The sequence below is a fragment of the Hyperoodon ampullatus genome, assembly GCF_949752795.1.
Source record: "Hyperoodon ampullatus genome assembly, chromosome: 13".
NCBI lineage: Eukaryota > Metazoa > Chordata > Mammalia > Artiodactyla > Ziphiidae > Hyperoodon > Hyperoodon ampullatus.
This window is the reverse complement of record NC_136926.1, coordinates 87,304,862-87,323,840: the sequence shown is the minus strand read 5'-3', so window position 1 is coordinate 87,323,840 and position 18,979 is coordinate 87,304,862. Positions and strand designations below refer to the sequence as shown.

Here is an 18,979-nt window from a genome sequence, read left to right as displayed (position 1 = left end):
GCCCCCGCGCGGGCCCCGTGAGTGCCGCGAGCCCGCGTGGCGGAGCCGCCCGCAGGTGGTCCCGGCCGGCGGGCAGCAGGTGCGGCGGCTCAGCCCGGCCCTGTTTACCTGGCTCGCAGGAAGCCCGGGGGCGGGGGAGGGGCGGGGAGCGGCGGCGGGCGCGCCCGGCGCTTGGAGCCGCCGCCGTCAGTCGCCGCCGCGCGCCAGCGAGGACGAGCCTGGGGCCCCGGCGGCCCCGGCGGCCCGCGTCCCCGACCCGGAAGGCGGCGCCGGCGCCCCGGGACCCCGCGCGCTTGGGGCCCGCGCGGCGAAGAGGCGGCCTGGACCCCGCGGAGCCCTCGGCCTGGGAGCGGCGAACGCAGCGCGGTAGGTAACCCTCGCCGGGGGCGGGAGGGCCCCTTTGCGCCCTCGAAGCGGGGACCGCGGGGACCCGGCCGCGGGGCTCCCCCGGGCGGCGGCGCAGGTGGCGGCAGGTGGCAGCCGGGCGACCGCCCTGCGAGGGGTGGGCGCGGGTATAGACGCCGATCCCGAGCGGCGGGACTGTCCCCAACGCGTGTCCAGGTGTGGGCTCGGCCGGGCCCAGCGGCCGGGGTCGCGGGCAGAGCGTGGGAGGGGGTGAGGGTAGAGTTTCGGGTGAGAAGTGACAGAGGTCAAGGAGGCCGGGCCGCCCCGGGCGGGCTGGGAACGCGCGCTGGTGGCGAGCTTTCGGGCAGGCGAGGGTCCCCACTAGCCTAAAGTGCTTCTTAATGACACACCTGGAGCCGAGCGGACGACTCCTGCTGTCCCCCCGCCCCACGAGCCGAAAACCAGTTTCCTTTTGAGCGCCGAGGGCGGCTACAGGCGACTCTCCGGGCTTCCGCCTTCCGGGGGGCCCGTCCCGGCTCGGGCCGCGCCGCCTGCGCCCACCTGCGCCCACCTGCGCGCCTGGCGCCCCCGGGCGCGAAGCCCCCTGGGCCCGGCGCCGGGTTGGGTGGCCCTTAGGGTGCCCTGTGATCTGCACGATTCCCTGACATTCAGTGGCTCTGGGTCCTTTGGGCTGCTGGTGGCACTGCCTCGTTTCTTTTAGCGTCTCCTTTCACCTCGTTTCAGAAGGCAGAGTGGGGCTTGGAAAAACGTTTGCGTTTCTTTGGTGATCTCAGTAGGAGTCTGGCAGGAAATAAGCGCTTTCTGGTTCCTGGTTCTCTGTTTTCCAAATGCTACAACGTGAGAATCGACAACACCTGTTCAGTTTGCCTCTGCAGCCGTGGAAGGCACGGGCCACAGCCGGGATGTGCTGGGAGAGGTGTAAACACGGTGCAGGGGGGCCGCTGGCTGTTCTGGCCAGGGGTACCCACACCTGGCCTAGAAAGAGAGATTTTCAGAGGGAGGGAACTTTAGGGTGCGTCCTATTTAAGACCTGTGGGTTTTGGAGAAGACTTTAGCCCTCCAGCTCAGGGAGATAGTTTACAGAGTGGCCCACAAGTCTGGGACCCCCCTGGATCGGGCTCAGTCCTGACCCCCCTTTTCCCTGGCAGGACCACCTCTGAGTGCTGGGGGCCTCCTTGGACGTGGTGACCCAGGTGCAGAGCCAGCGGGAGCCTGGGACAGAGCCCCTCTTCAGGGAGGGATGGGCCCAAAGAACCAGCAAGTGGGCCGCAGCTTCACAGCTGTGTTTCTCCCAATCCAGGAGAAGTGCCCGTCAGTCGTTGTATTTTTTTTAAGTGGGATAAACCAAAACCTGAAGGGAGGGAATCCAGTTCAAAATTATTGTAAAGTGTTGGCTAACAGTCACTTCCAACGGTTTAACTGTTCTGAAATGACTCCCTTTATTAACTCGGGGTTAAACAAAAGCTGTTTGGTTCAAATCCACTTTAGAAACCTTTTGTTGTTTGACTTTTAGTTTCTCTTTAGATTCTTTAAAAATTTGACACAGTATCAGCCACCGTCTCTGTGCCTTTTCCACCCAGGTGTCCAGGTAGCATATTTGACCACTTACAAATTGCCAGGCTGTCTTCTTAGAGCAATATATCACCTCACTGATAGGCAGGATGCCCTGGGATACCCTCATTTGATATAACTACCCTATCAGTACCCTCATTTTTACTGCTAGGAAACCAAGGCATGGAGACACCCAGGGTGCCCAGGACTCAGTTCTGGGAACCTGCCACCAGCCCTTTGTTGCTGCCCTGCAGGGCAAGTAGGAGGCCTTGCAAAACCCACAGGGCTACCTTCCACTTCTCTGTCTGTTAAAATTCCACCGCTAATGAGCGGCCACGCCCAACAAAATATGCTTCCTCTTCAGGATGATTGGCCCCAAGGCCACTGTCAGGTCTCTGTTAGTCATCTTTTCCTTAACTTCCTCAGTGAAGTTGACAGTAAAGAAGGAAGGACGGTTCTCTAATTCCTCAGCACGCTTTTTAGTAAGTAGTCACTAAGCAGGAAGACATTTCTACTGGTCCCTGAGAGCCACTGAAGGAAGCTTAAATCAGCCTGAGCTTGGGGCCCCAGGAGGTGAGTTTAAAGCAACAGTAATTATACACAGGGAGACCCTGGTGGTCCCATTCAGCGGAGATGAGCAGAATTCAAACTCCACCTAAACGTGTAGCCGTCAGGCTTCAGCCAGAGAAACGGAATCAATGGGAGATGCACATGAGTGACTTATCTCAAGGAATTGGGGCTGGAGAGGCCGACCAGACAGGAGGCTGCAGCTCTCAGGTGTGAGCTGAGGCCACATCCAGTGGTCACGCTGCAACCAGGAATAGGGAACAGTGCATGTTCTGAAGCTTTTAGCAAAGTCTCAGAGTCAATAATTGCTAAAAATTCATAAATATGGATCTGGACTCTGTGAACACCTCTCAGTAAGTGTGAGGCTCTATATTAAAAAAAATAGATGGATGCCTAGAGAATGAGGATAAACAGACTTAGGTGAGGTATCTGGAACATATCAAACATTCTAAAATTCAGCAATATAAAACAAACTGCCCAACAGAAAAAGATGTGACTGAACGGGCTGGCCCAGAAGAGAAAACCCAGATGGGCTAGTAAAATATGAAAAGATGTGTAACCCACTAGTTCTCAGGGAATCAAAAATCACATCAATGGGATAATTTTTCATATCCATCATACTGGTAAAAATTTTCAATTCTGACTATACCAAGTATTGAGGAAGATGTAGAGAAGTGAGAACTCACATTATTGTGAGTAGGAGTGTAAATAAAAACAGACACTTTAGAGAAGAATCCAGAAAAGCTGATGACGGACATTCCCTATGACCTCATGATTTCACTCCAAAGTTCACCCTCTAGGGAGAACCTGGTCTGAGTGCAGAGGGCACATACAAAGGTTGCTCATGGAAGCAATTTTTAAAAACTTTTTATTTTGAGATAATTGTAGGTTCACATGCAATTGTGAGAAATAATAGAGAGATGCATATATGCTTCATAACATCTTGCAAAACTATAGACAATATCACATCCAGGAGATTAACATTGGTTCAATCCATCAGCTGTGTTGAGATGTCAGATTTCACTAGTTTACGTGTGTGTGTCTGTGTGTAGTTCTATGTAACTTTATCACACGTGTACAATTGTGTGACCACCCACCTCAGGTAGGACAGCTCCATCACAAATTCCCCAGGGCTGCCCTTTATGGCCACAGCCAACTTTCCCCTTCTCCCTCCCTGTGCCCTTGGCAACCACTAATCTGTTCCCCATTTTCTATAATTTCATCATTTCGAGAATTCTATTTAAGTAGAGTCATGCAACCTTTTTTGATTGGCTTTTTTCACTGACTGCAATTCTCTTGAGATCTCTCCAAGTCGTTGAGCATACTGATAGCTTGTTCTTTTTTTTATTGATGAGTAGTATTCTGTGGAATGGATGCCCACCCGCTCCCGTAGTTTTTTGGTTTTAAGCATTTGCCCTTTGAGGGTTTCCAGTTTGGGGCTGTTTGAGTAAAGCTGCTGTGATCATCCATGTACAGGTTTTTGCGTGAACACAGTTTTCGTTTCTCTGGGATAAATGCCCAAGCAAGAGTGCCCTTGCTGAGTCAAATAGCAAACACGTATTCCATTTCATAAGAAACTGCCCTCCTCTTTTCCAGAATGGCTGCACCATTTTACATCCTACCAGCCAGGTGTGAGTGATCCAGGCTCTCCACGACAGCCTTTGGCACTGTCACTATTTTTTATTTGAGCCTCTAACAGGTGTGCGGCGATACTTCACCGTGATTTTAGTTTGCGTTTCCCTCACAGATAATGATGCCAGTCTTTCCATGTGTGCGTCTGCCATCTGCACGTCCTCTCAGCGAGCAGCCTGTTGTCGTCTTTGCCCTTTTTCTGATTGGGTTGCTCGGTCTCGTTAGTTCCTTGTGTGTTCTAAATGCAGCTCCTAGTTTTGGTTTGCAGCTATTCTGTCAGTTTCACTTGACTTCATCCTCTCCACAGAGTCGTTTGCAGGAAGAAAGTTTTTCATTTCGATGAGATCCAGTTTATTACTTTTTTCCTTTTATGGATTGTGATTTGAGTGTGAAATGCAAGAACCCTTCACCTAGCCTGAGTCTGGAAGATTTTCTCCTTTTTTTTCCCCCTGCATGTTTTATAGTTCTACATTTTACACTGAAGTCTGTTGTCCATTTCCAGTTAATTTTGTATAAGGAGTGAGGTCTAGGTGGAGGGTTTTGGTTTGGTTTGGTTTCTGTGCCTACCTAGGAACGTCAAATTGCTCCAGGACTGTTTGTTGAAAAGATGATCCTTGCCCCATAGAACTGCTTTTGCATCTTTGTCAAAAATCGTGTCCCCATATTTGTGTGGGTCGATTTCTGGTTTCCCTGGTCTGTTCCCTTGATCGAGGTGTCTGTTGCTGCACCAGGACCACACTGTGCTGATTTCTGTGGCTGGAGGGTGAACAATGCCATCAGGTAGCATGAGTCCTTCTCCTTCTTTCTTTATCAAAATCCTATTAGTTGTGCTGGCTCCTGCACCGTTCCATACATCTTAGAATAAGCTTGTTTGTGTCTACAAAACCCTTCGTGGAATTTTTATAGGAATTTCATCAAATCTATAGATGGACTTGGGGAGAATTAATAGTTTTACCGTGTGGAGTCTTCCACGCTGTGATCACAGGTTGTCTCTGTTTATTTAGATGTGCTTTTGTTTCTTCAGTGTTTTGTAATCTTCAGCGTATAGATTCTGAATCTGTGGGGTTTTTTTAAGAGTATACCTAAATATTTCTCTTTTTTTGAGTTATGTTTAAATAGTGTCATGTTTTTAACTTCAGTTTCTACACGTGTGTTGTTAGTTTACACAAATGTGGATGATGTTTGTGTGCTGACCTTGTGTCCTGCGACCTTGACCAACTCCCTCACTAAGTCTAGATTTTGGGGGTAGATTCCTTGTGATATCCATGCAGACCGTCATGTTACCTGTCAATGGGAAAGTGTTATTTCTTCCTTTCCAATCTCTATCCTTTATAATTTCTTTTTCTTCTTGTGTTGCACTGGAACTTCCAGTGCTCTGTTGAATAAGAGTTGCAGGAGTGGACATCCTTGCCTTGTTCCTGATCAGAGGGGTAAAGCATTCACTTTTTCACCACTAAGTATGAGGTAACTATAGGGTTTTTGTAGAAGTTCCTTATGACATTGAGGTAGTTCCCCTCTATTCCTAACTTGCTGAGAGGTTTTACCATGAATGGGTGTCGGATTTTGTCAAATATTCTTCCAGTCAGTTGACAGGCTCCTGTGATTTTTCCTCTTTAACCTGTTAGTATGATGGATTATACTGATTAATGTTCAAGTTGGTGTTGACCCACCCTTGCATGTCTGAAATAAATTCCACTTGGTCATGTGTATAATTTTTTTATAGGTTGCTGGATTCACTTTGCTAGTATTTTGTGGAGGATTTTTGTTTCTAAGTTCATGAGAGAGATTGGTCTGTGGTTTTCATTCTTTGTACAGTCTTTGCTGGTTTTGATATCAGGGTATTATGAGCCCCATAAAAATGAGCTGGGAAGTGTTCCCTCCTGTTCTAATTTCTGAAAGGGTTTATGTAAAAATAACATTAATTCTTCTTTAAATGTTTGGTAGAAATTTCCAGTGAAACCATCTGGGGCTGGAGATTTCTTTGGAGGGGCATTTTCTAATTACACATACAGTTTCATTAATAGTTGTAAGATTATTCAAGTTATATATTTCATCTTGGTTGAATTTTGGTAGTTTGTAGATTTCGAAGAATTGGTTCATTTCTTGTAAACTGTAGAATTTGTGAGTGCACTGTTGTTCACAGAATCCTTTATTATCCTTTTAATGCCACAGGATCTGTAGCGAGATCCCTAGTTTTATTCCTGATAGTGATGATTTCTCTCTTCTCTCCTTTTATGTGAGAATCTTGCTAGAGCATGATCCATTTTATTGATCTTTTTTTCCAAAGATCTAGCTCTTTGTTTAATTGATTTTTCTCTGTTGTTTTCCTGTTTTTGGTTTCATTGGTTTCTGTTCTTAACTTTACTAGTTCCTTCCTTCTACTTTCTTTGGATATATTTAGGTTTTTTTGTTTGGTTTGGTTTTTTAGTTTCATCAGTTAGAACTTAGATTATTGATTTGAGTACCTTTCCTGTTTTCAATGTCAGCATTTTAGTCCTATAAATTTCCCCCTCAGCACTATTTTAGCTCTGCCCACGTATTTTTTTTCAAATGGTTTAAATGCTTATTGAATTGAGATTTTGTGTGTCCAAGATCAGGTCAAAAAGTGAACAAAATGTGGGAAGGGTTGGCTGGTTGATGGCTCCCAGAAAGAGAGCTGAGGTTCAAGGTGTAGCTCTGCCTGGCTCCGTGCAGTGTTGGGTCAGGTCTCAATACAGGTCAAAACCAAAGCAGTAGCATTGAATGGAAAACAGCCAAGTTACAGATGAATAAATACAGTATCATTCTATTTATTGAAAAATTTTAAATACACAAAAGAACATACTACCTGTCGTGATCACACAGAGATGAAATAAATACAGAAATCACGCAAACTGGGCTATCCATCAACCTCAGGAAGCTGCTTACCTGTGTCTAATGAAGGATGAGTTTGTATGAAGGGAAGGGAATTTGTTTTATTTCTGAAACATTTTGAGATTTTAGACAAAGAAAGGAATGGGTCACTTTTTTTGAGGGAAAAGGTAAGCCAGCTGTGTATTTTTTTCTGTACCTTTCGTTTGTAATAATTAATCACTTATGTTAACAATAGAGAAGCCAATGCCCAGTTTGGGGGTATGACACTAAAGAAGATGAAATGATGGAAAAGCTGGGAAGATTAATAGCCTCAAAGAAGAACCTGGAAGTAGGTTGGGGTGAAGTTACTAAAATTAGGTAAAAGCAAGGGCAAAGAAAAAGAGAGTTGGGGACCTTCCCTTGTCCCCGTTATCATTTGTCAACAGGGTACAAACAAGGAAAACTAGAAGCGGAGTTAACTAGGGTGATCTTAGAAAAAGGGCTGTGCCCTGTGAACCAGCCAAGGGCTGAGATTTCGGGGGGCGGCGGGGGAAGGTGGGCGCCGCGCCTGGCCCTGCTTTCAGCCTGTGAATTCAACTTGCGATCCGCTGTCTTCCTTTTACGAACCGTTTACATCTGCGTAAACATGAAGGGCGTTGGGGGAGCTAGCGTTGGGCCCCAGCTGGGTTTCCTTCTTTGCTGCCTGAATTTTTCCTGAGTCCCTCACGTGCATAAGTGTGGCCTCTACGTACCGTCCTGCGTGTTTTAAATAGAGGTCAGCAAACCAGGGCCTCCCTTCTCGCTCCTCCGCCCGGTGGGAGAGCTGGCCCTGGACGCGTCCGCAAGTCCCCGGTCCCCCTCCCGTGGGCACCGGACGGCCCCCCCGGCCCAGGGGGCCTCTGCTGCCTTCCACTCACCCCCTCCAGACTCGCGGCGTCGGCACCAATGTCTGCGGGCCAGCGACTGGTCTACGGGGGCCACTGGCCTCAGGCAGGTGCAGGGACGCTGCGGTGGCCGAGGAGAGGTCTGCGATTGATTTCCTGTAGAACGATTTCACTTTCTGTAAGAGTGAGGGGTGAACATTCAGCTCACCCTTCTTCCATAAGAGAAGGAAAATGAGGTTTTATTCACAGTAAGTGATCAACCAAATTTCATGCTTCGTTCTGTATCAGAGACTAACATACAGAGCGTGGAAAGACGGGTCCCAGAGGCAGCTGAGGGCCTGGAAGGTGGTCACCCCGACACACTCACACCCTCACACACACACACACACACACACACACACACGTGCTCATGGCTGGAGTCCGCACGTGACGGCCGGTGTGGGGTTGGCAGCCCTGCATGTTAGGGCAGCGCCTTGTACAGTAAGAACTACCCCTCCTTCGCCGAGTGTAATTATGCCTGAGGTTTAATCCTCTGAACTTCTCAACCCGAGAGTTTATTTCCTTGTGATATCTGTTGTTTCAAACATGCATATATATATATGTATATAATGACGTAGCTAAAACCCACTAAGAAACCTAACTAATCTCTCCCACCACTCAGACAGACTTATTTTCTTTCTTTCTCTTTTTATGGTTTTCAGTTTCTTTCTTTTATTTAAATTGAAGTAGACTTGATTTACAGTGTTGTGTTAGTTTCTGGTGTACAGCAAAGTGATTCAGTTATACATATATAGACATATTCTTTTTCAGATTCTTTTCCCTTATAGGTTATTAAAAATATTGAGTAGGGTTCCCTGTGCTACACAGTAGGGCCTTGTTGTTTACCTATTTTAGAAATAGTCATGTGTATTTGCTCATCCTAAACTCCTAATTTATCTCCCCACCCTCTTTTCCCCTTTCGTAACTGAAAGTTTGTTTTCTGTCTGTGAGTCTGTTTCCAGACAGACTCATTTTCTAAAAGGACACAGAATAAATGCAGTGATGATGTCTGGACAGGCCCTGTCGGCATCCTGGGGTAAGACGGTCTGCCCAGAAGGTGGAGGCCCTCCTGCCCCCCGACTGGGCAGCCAGGTAAGGTCTGTTCCCCAGCAACCCTCTGAATCGAACGACATCCTCACCCTGTTACAGGCGAGGAAACATGAGTTCTCAGCACTCAGCAGATCTGGGGGGTCGTGTGAAGCCCAGGGCGTCCTCTGCTCTGTCCAGCGACGTGTGTGACGGCCAGCGATGCTCACCCTGTGCTCCTGAGCTCTCAGAGCACATTTCCAAATCCAGTCGTCCCTACACCTGTGTCAGGCTGCACTGTCTCAAGTCAGTGTCCCACGGGTGGGAGGGGCGTTAGGCCCCGGCCAGCCCCAGGCCTTGTCCCCAAGCTGGTCACAAGTGCTGGGGACCAATCAGAAACCAGGGGCTTTTTATTATTATTATTTATTTTTTTATTTTTGGCTGCACTGGGTCTTCGTTGCTGCGCGCGGGCTTTCTCTAGTTGCAGCGAGAGGGGGCTACTCGTCGTTGCAGTGCGCGGGCTTCTCATTGTGGTGGCTTCTCTTGTTGCGGAGCACGGGCTCTAGGCACATGGGCTCAGTAGTTGTGGCACGCGGGCTCAGTAGTTGTGGCTCGCAGGCTCTAGAGCACAGGCTCAGTAGTTGTGGCACACGGGCTTAGTTGCTCCGCGGCATGTGGGATCTTCCTGGACCAGGACTGGAACCCGTGTCCCCTGCATTGGCAGGCTGATTCTTAACCACTGCACCACCAGGGAAGCCCAGGGGCTTTTGTTTTAAAATGAGCTCCTTTTTAAAGGAAAGAATTGGTATGAAAAGGTGTAAGAACGGCGTTTCTCTTAGTGGTGATGTGACGCCGCACATCAAAACTGATGCTGGTTCTGAAAAGCGGTCAGTGGCTGATAGCTGGTGACGAGGGGGGTGACGCCCTCCAGAGTGTGAGGGAGCTTCTCTGAGGCCCCAAACCGCAGCTTTTTACAGGAAATGAGTTTCTGCTCAGAGTCCCTTGGCAGTTGTTCTCCTTGGTCTGTGTTGTAAATTTTGAAATGCAAAAAGAGTTGCAAGAGGCATTCAGTATGTTTTCCTGAACACACTGGTTTTTAACATCATGCTGATTCTGATTACATAGTAATTAGGCTTGGGTTTGGTTTATACCTCCCCACTGTTAAAACCATCTAGAAAACAGAGACTGGTGTGATGCTTCTTCTGAAAGTGAGTTGACTTGGTTGCATTTTACATCAGGTTTTGCTCTGATCGGTGGCCAACATTCAGTGCTGACACCCCTGACGGCAGCTCTGAGTGACCCGCAGGGAGTGCCAGGCCATGCCCTGCGCCCTGCAGGCGACATCTGAGTGCTGAGGGTTCCGTGGCAGCCCAGGGTCCCTGCTGGTGAGGGCTGCAGCTCAGCTCGGGGGCCCCCGGGGTCTGCCCGGCCCTATGACCAGCAGCTCCCCGGCTGGACTGAGGCTTCCTATGAGTCATGGCTGGAAAGGCAGGCAGAGCCCCTAGGGTGACATGCTTCACTGTCATTTGGTTTTCTGAAATGTTTATTTCAGAGAGTGACTCCTGCAGTCAGATTTCCCTTTGTTTCATGGGACCTGGGGGCAGGAGGGTGGAAGCAGGTGAGGGTTTGATTTTTGTCAGAGGGTGGGGAGCCTGGCGGCCCCATCCTCGATGTCTTGAGTAAAGAGAGGGCTTGTGCTGGCCTCCTTCACCACTGATAGCAGCGCCCACAGTGTCGGCTCCGCCTTTCGGGGTGTCAGGCGACAGAGGGTCTACCCCCAGGCCACATCCGCCCCGCCCCTGCAGTTAGCAGCCTCTGTTGCCGCAGCCCTGCGGGCAGGAGCAAAAAGCCAGGTGCAAGAGCGTTCCTCCAGTAAAGATGGGCAGATGCATGGCCTCGCCGCCAGGCTAACCAGCGAGGAAGGAAAGCTCAGATGGTGCTCACCTCCATCCGGAGTCTGATTGGGTACCTGCCCGAATCAGCGTAGACGGCTGCAGGGCCGGGGTTGGCTGGGGACCAGGATACCCAGCGCCCCAGCCAAGTGTCTGCTGTGGCCAGTGCCTGGCTCTGAGCCTTCCACGGGGCTGTGGACTAGGATGACGCCTAACGATCCCCCGGTGGGCTGCCAGCCACCTGCATGCATGTTGTCCAGAATTCTCATTATATGCAGAGTCCTAGGCCCGGGGCTCTGGACACCACACCACAACCTCGGGGCCCAGGCCCACGAATGTGTAATCTAATGAGCTCCAAGTGATGAGGACCACTGCTCAGTGAAAGACAGAAATGGGTGAGGAGTGCCCGATGTGTGTCTTGGTGACACAGATTTACCTGAATGCACCTGCCCGTGCTCACACACATCCACTTTTACACCATCAAGAAATTATATTTCATTGATAAACTCACTTTATGTTTGAAGAATGACTCATGGAAATAACGTTCTATACTGATGATACGTTCTTATTTTTTTATTATTTTTATTTTTTAATTAATTAATTAATTTTTATGTTTGGCTACATTGGGTCTTCGTTGCTGCACGCAGGCTTTCTCTAGTTGTGGCAAGCGGGGGCTACTCTTCATTGCGGTGTGCAGTCTTCTCATTGCGGTGGCTTCTCTTGTTGTGGAGCACGGGCTCTAGGCGCACTGGCTTCAGTAGTTGTCGCTCGTGGGCTCTAGAGCTCAGGCTCAGTAGTTGTGGCGCACAGGCTTAGTTGCTCTGCGGCATGTGGGATCTTCCCAGACCAGGGCTCGAACCCGTGTCCCCTGCATTTGGCAGGCAGATGTTTTTTTAACATCTTTATTGGAGTATAATTGCTTTACAATGGTGTGTTAGCTTCTGCTGTATAACAAAGTGAATCAGCTATACATATACATGTATCCCCATATCCCCTCCCTCTTGCGTCTCCCTCCCACCCTCCCTATCCCACCCCTCTAGGTGGACACAAAGCACCGAGCTGACCTCCCTGTGCTATGCGGCTGCTTCCCACTAGCTATCTACCTTACGTTTGGTAGTGTACATATGTCCAAGCCACTCTCTCACTTCGTCCCAGCTTACCCTTCCCCCTCCCCATGTCCTCAAGTCCATTCCCTGGTAGGTCTGTGTCTTTATTCCTGCCCCGCCCCTAGGTTCTTCATGACATTTTTTTCCTTAAATTCCATATATATGTGTCAGCATACGGTATTTGTTTTTCTCTTTCTGACTTACTTCACTCTGTATTATGGTTTGTTTTTGATACTCCATTTAGAGGAGGACATTCTCTTTCCTGCCTGTGAGCGCTAGCGTATCTGACAAGGAATATTTAGGGATATGCATCGTCTCCATCTGGTTTCTTGGTTAGTTGGAACCTAACACTTTTGCTAAACTTGCTTTGAAAGCAAAAAATACAGAGCTGTGTGGCAGGCTTCCCAACTAGAGCAAACGCACAATTGATTCTTTAAAATTCTCTCATTCTCTAGGATGGGCAGGAGGCCACGCCGTGCCTTTCCAATGCACCCACATAAAACAGACGCGTCTGGGGCCCTGCAAGTGCTGTGCAGTAGTATTAGGGGGCTCAGGGATCCACAGATAGGTTTCCCAAGGCCCAGCATTTGCTGAACACACTGCAAGATGTATAAACAAAACTCAGGTGTCCCGATGAGGGGGCTGTGCTGGCAGAGGGGAGGGGACTCAGTAGCTGCTTCTAACCCCCCCAGCAGCCCCGTGCCTCCCCTGCGGCCTGTCTGTGAATTCTCTGGGCTCTTCCCGGAATTCCTGGCTGGGGTTAGGGTTAGGATGGACGGCTCCTTCAGGGCTGTTCCCTCACCCTGTTTCCAGGATGCCCAGCTTCTCCACATGGCTTTTCACAGCAGTAGCTCTGTTCTCTGGTTCTGATCACGTTTAGTTTATAAGGGTTCCATTCCGCACTCACGTTCCGGGACAGGTAAATAAGTTTTCCTCGCCTCACGTCATGTGCGTGGTGCTCAGGGGTGGTGTTTGTTGCCTCCCCAGATGGCTGCTTCCACTGACCCTAATCATCACCATCCGCCTGATGCCCACGAGAGTCTGAATTTTGCCGAAGTCATTTGCCCAAGTCTGTTCTTCAGCAGCCAGGAGAACATGGGACATGATTTATTCAGCTCTCTGTGTTGCCTTACAAGACCAGATAAAACAGGAAGTTAATAAAATAAACAAAAATGACTCTCATACTTTAGGAACTAGGTTTCTCTTGGTGTGGTAGGAGGGCAGGGTGTGCTTTGGTTGCTTTTATTCTGGTTCTTTTGGATATCTGAAAACGTGATAGCCTTAGACTAGCTGAGACCAGGGATTTATGGAGTGGAATCCCCAGCTGCCGTTGTCTTCCTAGAAATAGAAAGAGGATAAATTGTATTTCAGAGTCAGGCCTAATGCATCTCTACCTTCGATGCATCATTTTATACAGCTCTAGGGAAGGTGCTGTCCCCTTTAAAAGGCAGACAATGATTCTTTTTTATTCCGTCATTATCTCTGTATGTCAAGACTTATTTTTGAAGAGAGAAGGCTTTAAACCAGATATTAAAAGCTAGCCTGGGATTTCCTTGGTGGTCCAGTGGTTAAGACTCCGCCCTTCCACTTCTAGGAGCCTGGGTTTGTTCCCCGGTTGGGGAACTAAGATCCCTCATGCTGTGTGGCTCGGCAAAAAAAAAAAGCCTTATTCATTTCAGACGTTGTTTGGAAATCGTTATGTGAAAGGAAGGAGGACCTAGAGGTGCTGACCTGGCAGACAGTCTTTCTGAAAAGGCAGGGAAATGCCGTGTTTAAAGCCACATCACATAACAGTCCTAACCCTATTTACACAGATATTTTTTACATAGGATTAGCAACACCAAAATAAAATGTGGGATGGGAAATTAAAGTAAATTTTAATGTGAAGTTAGGTTAAAACCTGGACAAATTTTCACACCCTTTTTTTTTTTTAATTTTATTTAGTTTTGGCTGCATTGGGTCTTCGTTGCTGTGCGTGGGCTTTCTCTAGTTGCAGCGAGCGGGGGCTACTCTTCGTTGCAGTGCACAGGCTTCTCATTGCAGTGGCTTCTCTTGTTGCAGAGCACAGGCTCTAGGCACGCGGGCTCAGTAGTTGTGATTCGCGGGCTCTAGAGCACAGGCTCAATAGTTGTGGCTCGCGGGCTCTAGAGCACAGGCTCAGTAGTTGTGTTGCATGGGCTTAGTTGCTCCGCGGCATGTGGGATCTTCCTGGACCAGGGCTAGAACTCGTGTCCCCTGCGTTGGCAGGCGGATTCTTAACCACTGTGCCACCAGGGAAGCCCTCACACCTTTTTTTTTTTTTTTTTTTTTTTTTTTTTTTTGCAGTGCGCGGGCCTCTCACTGTTGTAGCCTCTCCCGTTGTGGAACACAGGCTATGGATGCACAGGCTCAGCGGCCATGGCTCACGGGCCCAGCCACTCCGCGGCATGTGGGATCCTCCCGGACCGGGGCACGAACCCGTGTCCCCTGCCTCGGCAGGCGGACTCTCAACCACTGTGCCACCAGGGAAGCCCCCCTTTTTTAAAAACCACATTTGTTCATGAAGGTAGAAGAGGTCCCAGGTGTCATTTCTGTGTGGGCTCATGTGGTACAATCATCACAGAGTCTGAAATCTCTGAGGCTTAACTTCATTTGCTTTCATGACTTGTGCTGAAGAAGAGTTTGAAAAATGTGCCCTGGACTCAATCCAGAGTTTGCTCCTGACCTCTTTCCATGGAGCTGCCCTTAGTTACCGTAATGCCCATAATCCAGCGGGGCTCTGAAGGGTGGTTCAGATCCCACTATTTCCCCGTCCTTTTCTTAGATTAACCTTCCCAGCCACTCTCTCTGGAGTCTTCTGCACAGAGCTGGTGTGGGTTTCGTGACTAATTACAGATGTTCTAGGGTACGTGATGGAGACCCCGGGGAGGCAGGTACAGAAACGCAGAGAGGAAAGAGGCAGGGGGTGTTCGTTCATCCCTCAAAGCAGGTGAAGCCCGGACCCAAGTTGGTGCCCGTGGACTTCATGAAAGAAAGAAAAAAACACCAGGCTGAGGTCTCTGCACAGCATGGGCTTGGCTGTCTGTGGAGACGCCGTGCCTATAGCCTGTCTGCACAGCTAACCTGGCTGGTAACCAGGTAACTGAAAGTCCAGGCGCTGCATGAGATGCTGCCCTGGGTTCAGAGGTTTCTATTCCAGCCTTTGGACGCAGCTTTCATTAGAGTGTCATTCGAAATCAGCACTTTGGAAAGGTAATTAATTCATTAAGAACCGCCCTCCGCTGCTGCCCCGTCTGGGCACACGTGGTGTGGGCTGGAGGGAATAACTTCAGGGCTTTATTCTGCTTCTCCCATTCACTTCACAGGTGTTTACTGAGCACCTACTATGCACCAATCAGTGGGGTGGGTGCTGGGAACACAGCGGTGGCCGAGTCACGGGTCCCACCTGTAGTGCCTTCATCCCCAGCGTGCTCCGTGGGACGGCAGTTCCAGCAGGGGAGGGGGATTGCAGAGAGGGTGGCTCAGGACCCCGGCCGCAGCGAGGGTCCAGCCCTGCCCGGGGAGGGAGCAGTGTTCTCAGGGCTGCAGCAGAGACCCTGCAAGGTCGAGGGCAGGCGGGGTGAACCAGACAGCTCCTCTGAGTTCCTGCAGGCCCCCTCCCACCCTCCGTCCTCTCGGTGGTGGAGACCGAGCAGGACCACACGGCCAGGGGCCCCAGGCAGGCAGCGTGCCCTGCGGCTTCTGCTGTCCCCACTTCGGGGGCCTCTCCTGACCCAGTGTACGCTGGTGACATGGGCTCCCCCGAGGATGGACGTCTGGGGACCAACCTGCTCTGGCGGTCCTTACCTCCTGCCCGCTCCGAGAAGGATGGGGTCAGAGGCGTGTTCGCTTAGAGGAGGATTCTCTCCCGGAGGAGAGTTCTCCTTCTTCTAGCGCCACAGGGACGCAGAAGAGGGTGTGTGTGTGTGTGTGTGTGTGTGTGTCTCCATCTGTGCACATTGTGCCTGCTGGAACCCAGCTTCTCCCCTGCGCTCCCTGCATCAGGCAATGAGTCTGGTCCTGTCTTGTTTGGACCCGGCCCCCAGCTTCGGGAACCCAGATGTTTGCGTGTCTGACACGATACGGCAGCTTCTCTTTTTCAAACTCCTGAGGTTACAGGTGTGAGGCACCCACAGCATCCCTGTAGGAGTCGGTGCAGCCACCCCCGGCCCCGCTCCAGGCCCCTCGCTTCCCCAGAAGGACAGCAGAGCCGGTGACCTGTCCAGGGCCGCCCGGCTGCCCGTGGCAGGTGAGACCAGGAGTCGGCCTTCCTGCCCCGAATGCCCCACTTCCATCACCCTTTTTGGTCCTTTAAGTCGGTCCTGCACTGTCTTTGAATGTTACCACCCCTAAGCATCAAATAAGAAGTTATTTATCCACAAATGCCATGCTTTGGGGGGAATATGAGTGATTACGACACTTTATTATGGTTCCAGCGTGGCCACAGTTTATCACATAAACACAGTATTGTGAACGTTCTCCATCAGATGTTTTCATTTTTCATTTATTTCCTATAAAAGGCATTCTGGATAATCTTGATTTTGATGGAGAAATAAAATCATAAGGACTCCACCTTGTGGCAATAAAGCATTGCCTTCTGAAAGGATACTGATCTTTTTCAGGCCTTAAAGATACCACTTAGGGCTTCCCTGGTGGCGCAGTGGTTGGGAGTCCACCTGCCGATGCAGGGGACATGGGTTCATGCCCCGGTTCGGGAAGATCCCACATGCCGCGGAGCGGCTGGGTCCGTCAGCCACGGCCGCTGAGCCTGCGTGTCCGGAGCCTGTGCTTCGTAACGGGAGAGGTCACAACAGTGAGAGGCCCGCGTACCGCAAAAAAAAAAAAAAAGATACCACTTAGAAACTAAAACGTGTGCAGAAACCAGGTGACAAGTTCAGGGTCAGACTACAAGCTTGTTGGCAGCCTCGTGTTCACCACACATGCTGTGCTCTGCAGAGGTTTGTTATTTACCTATTTAAAAGAGATTTAATGTTACGATGTATTCCTATAATGCACCATTGTTTACCGTTGCTCTGCGCTGGTTTCCACATCAGAGGGAATGAGGTACATAGACTCCGTCCAAGTTGTCATGAGTGTCTTTCGAATCATCAGAAAGTACATTAAAACCTGTGAAATAAAGAAGCGGCTGCCGCTCTATCCTTTCCATGCAGCTCTGTTCCTTAATAAATCCAAGACTGAGTGCATCCAGAGTCCTTTTTCTGGAGAAATTCAGTGCCCTGCCCAAGTCACCGGGTCAGCTCATGGCCGACCTTGAACCAGTGACTGTGAACTTGTGTTACCCGGTCTTTCTGAACCTTCCGGGTTTCACTGGCTGTAAAACGAGCAGCGTCCTAACTGCACCCACCTCAGCCTGGGGGGAGCGGGCTAGGAGGCTGGACTTCTGGAAAGGTCACGTCCCGCCTGGCGCGGAGGAAGGACCGTCACACTGGCCACCCTCTGAGGCCTCCAGTCGAGCCCTTTCCATTGAGCGGTGCTCTCTTGGGACGTGTCTCCCTCCCTTTGCTTTAACTGTAATTGTCACCTGCTCCCATCCTGCATCTTCTACAATGTCACACGCCCGTATGACGATGCAGCACCCATTAGATCAGCTCTGAGCCCCGTGCCTCAGGGCACCATGATGGGGGTGATGACCACGCATGTGTTCTTTTCCCTGATCAGCACCCGGAAGGTTCTGGAAGGAGGTCACCTGAAAAAATGGTGCCAGATGGGAGATGGCCCCTCTCCTGTGGTGATTTGAAGTTGGAGAGTTGAGCTCAACAGTTCCAGGAGTCAGATGTCCTCTGTGTCTTCAGGAAGATCAGGATCATTTTAGTCAAGACTCAGGCTGTAGCTCTTCTGGCCGCAGGCCACATGCAAACCTGTAGTCTGAGTCAACGCGTTCCTTCCCCATGCACAGCTCTCAGGAGGCGGCATGCCTGACGCCAGGGAACGTGTGAGCAGCTCTGGAGGTGGATTAAAAGACGCGGAGTTCAACACGCCTTCTGCCCTTTGATCACTGGCCCCCAATGCTCACGTTTCCTCTGCTGCCAGCAACAGTGTCCTGGTTGTGGGCACACGGGGACCTGTAATAGTGGCACACGTGACCCCCATTGCAGGCAGTTAATAAAATACGAACCAGTCATTTTCACAACCCCTCCTGGAATTAACATTGGCCAAAACCTCAGAGCAAGCGGGAGAGAGACGACAAGAAGGGGCATGCCCTGGGCACCTCTGGGACCCGAGCTCTGGGACTTTCTCTCCGAAACCCCCGCCTGCTGGGCCTCCCGGTGGGCGGCGTGTGCAGGGTGTGGCCAGTGGGACCCGGCCTTCATGCCCATGACTGAGTTAGGCCACCAGGACTGGGCTCTTTCCAGGTGGCCCACCTGGCGAGGGAAGGGGGGACCCTGCGTCCGAGCATCAGGAAGGCTGTCTCCACGTGACTGCAGGCCTGGCGGGCCGGGGTTACCCAGCGTCCCAGCTTCCCGGGACCTTCTGTTTTTACACGGAGAACTTCCTCTCTCCTTTCAAGAGCTATAAAAAGCTAAACATGCCACCTGATTGTAGACTTGTGTGAATGCATTAACAAGAAATTCTAAAAGTTAATCTGACTTAAGCATTAATGAACTACTGTTTGATCTGCTGCTTTCCTTCAAGGAAGCGCTTTGTTGTAATTGAGAGAGGTGATGTTACAGCAACACCAGGGGCCGGAACTCCAGAACGTCAATTGCTGCCCATTTTGGTAATGGCTTTATCTACAAAGCCAGCTGATGCCCTGAGGACCAGGCTCAAGGGACCACAGTCAGACTCCCACCAACTCCATCCATCTGCAGTTCTGTAATATTCTTTCTCAATGATTTTTGAGAACTTTAAGGCAGTGTTCTTCTGCACTGTAAATCTGATAAGCCTGGGGAAAACCAAGGATGGTAATAACTAGCTTATGAATATTATGTGATAACCCAAAGCAAAACTTCCCGTCCCCCAAAATCTAGAGGCTGATTTCTTCTGACGCTTTCCGTGTGAGTCCAGATTGGGTGTTTGGGTCTGTTTGTAAACGCCGTCAGGACAC

General features: G+C 50.1%; 1 protein-coding gene across 1 annotated transcript in view; it reads left to right on the top strand.

Moving 5' to 3' along the window:
* Window positions 1-326: 326 nt before the first annotated feature.
* The window catches only part of MBP (myelin basic protein), a gene marked incomplete at its 3' end in the record, with an annotated part of 116,775 nt that continues 98,122 nt past the window's right edge, over window positions 327-18,979 (top strand). Inside the window, exon 1 of the mRNA XM_079717946.1 lies at window positions 327-366. The remainder of the gene's footprint in view (window positions 367-18,979) is intronic.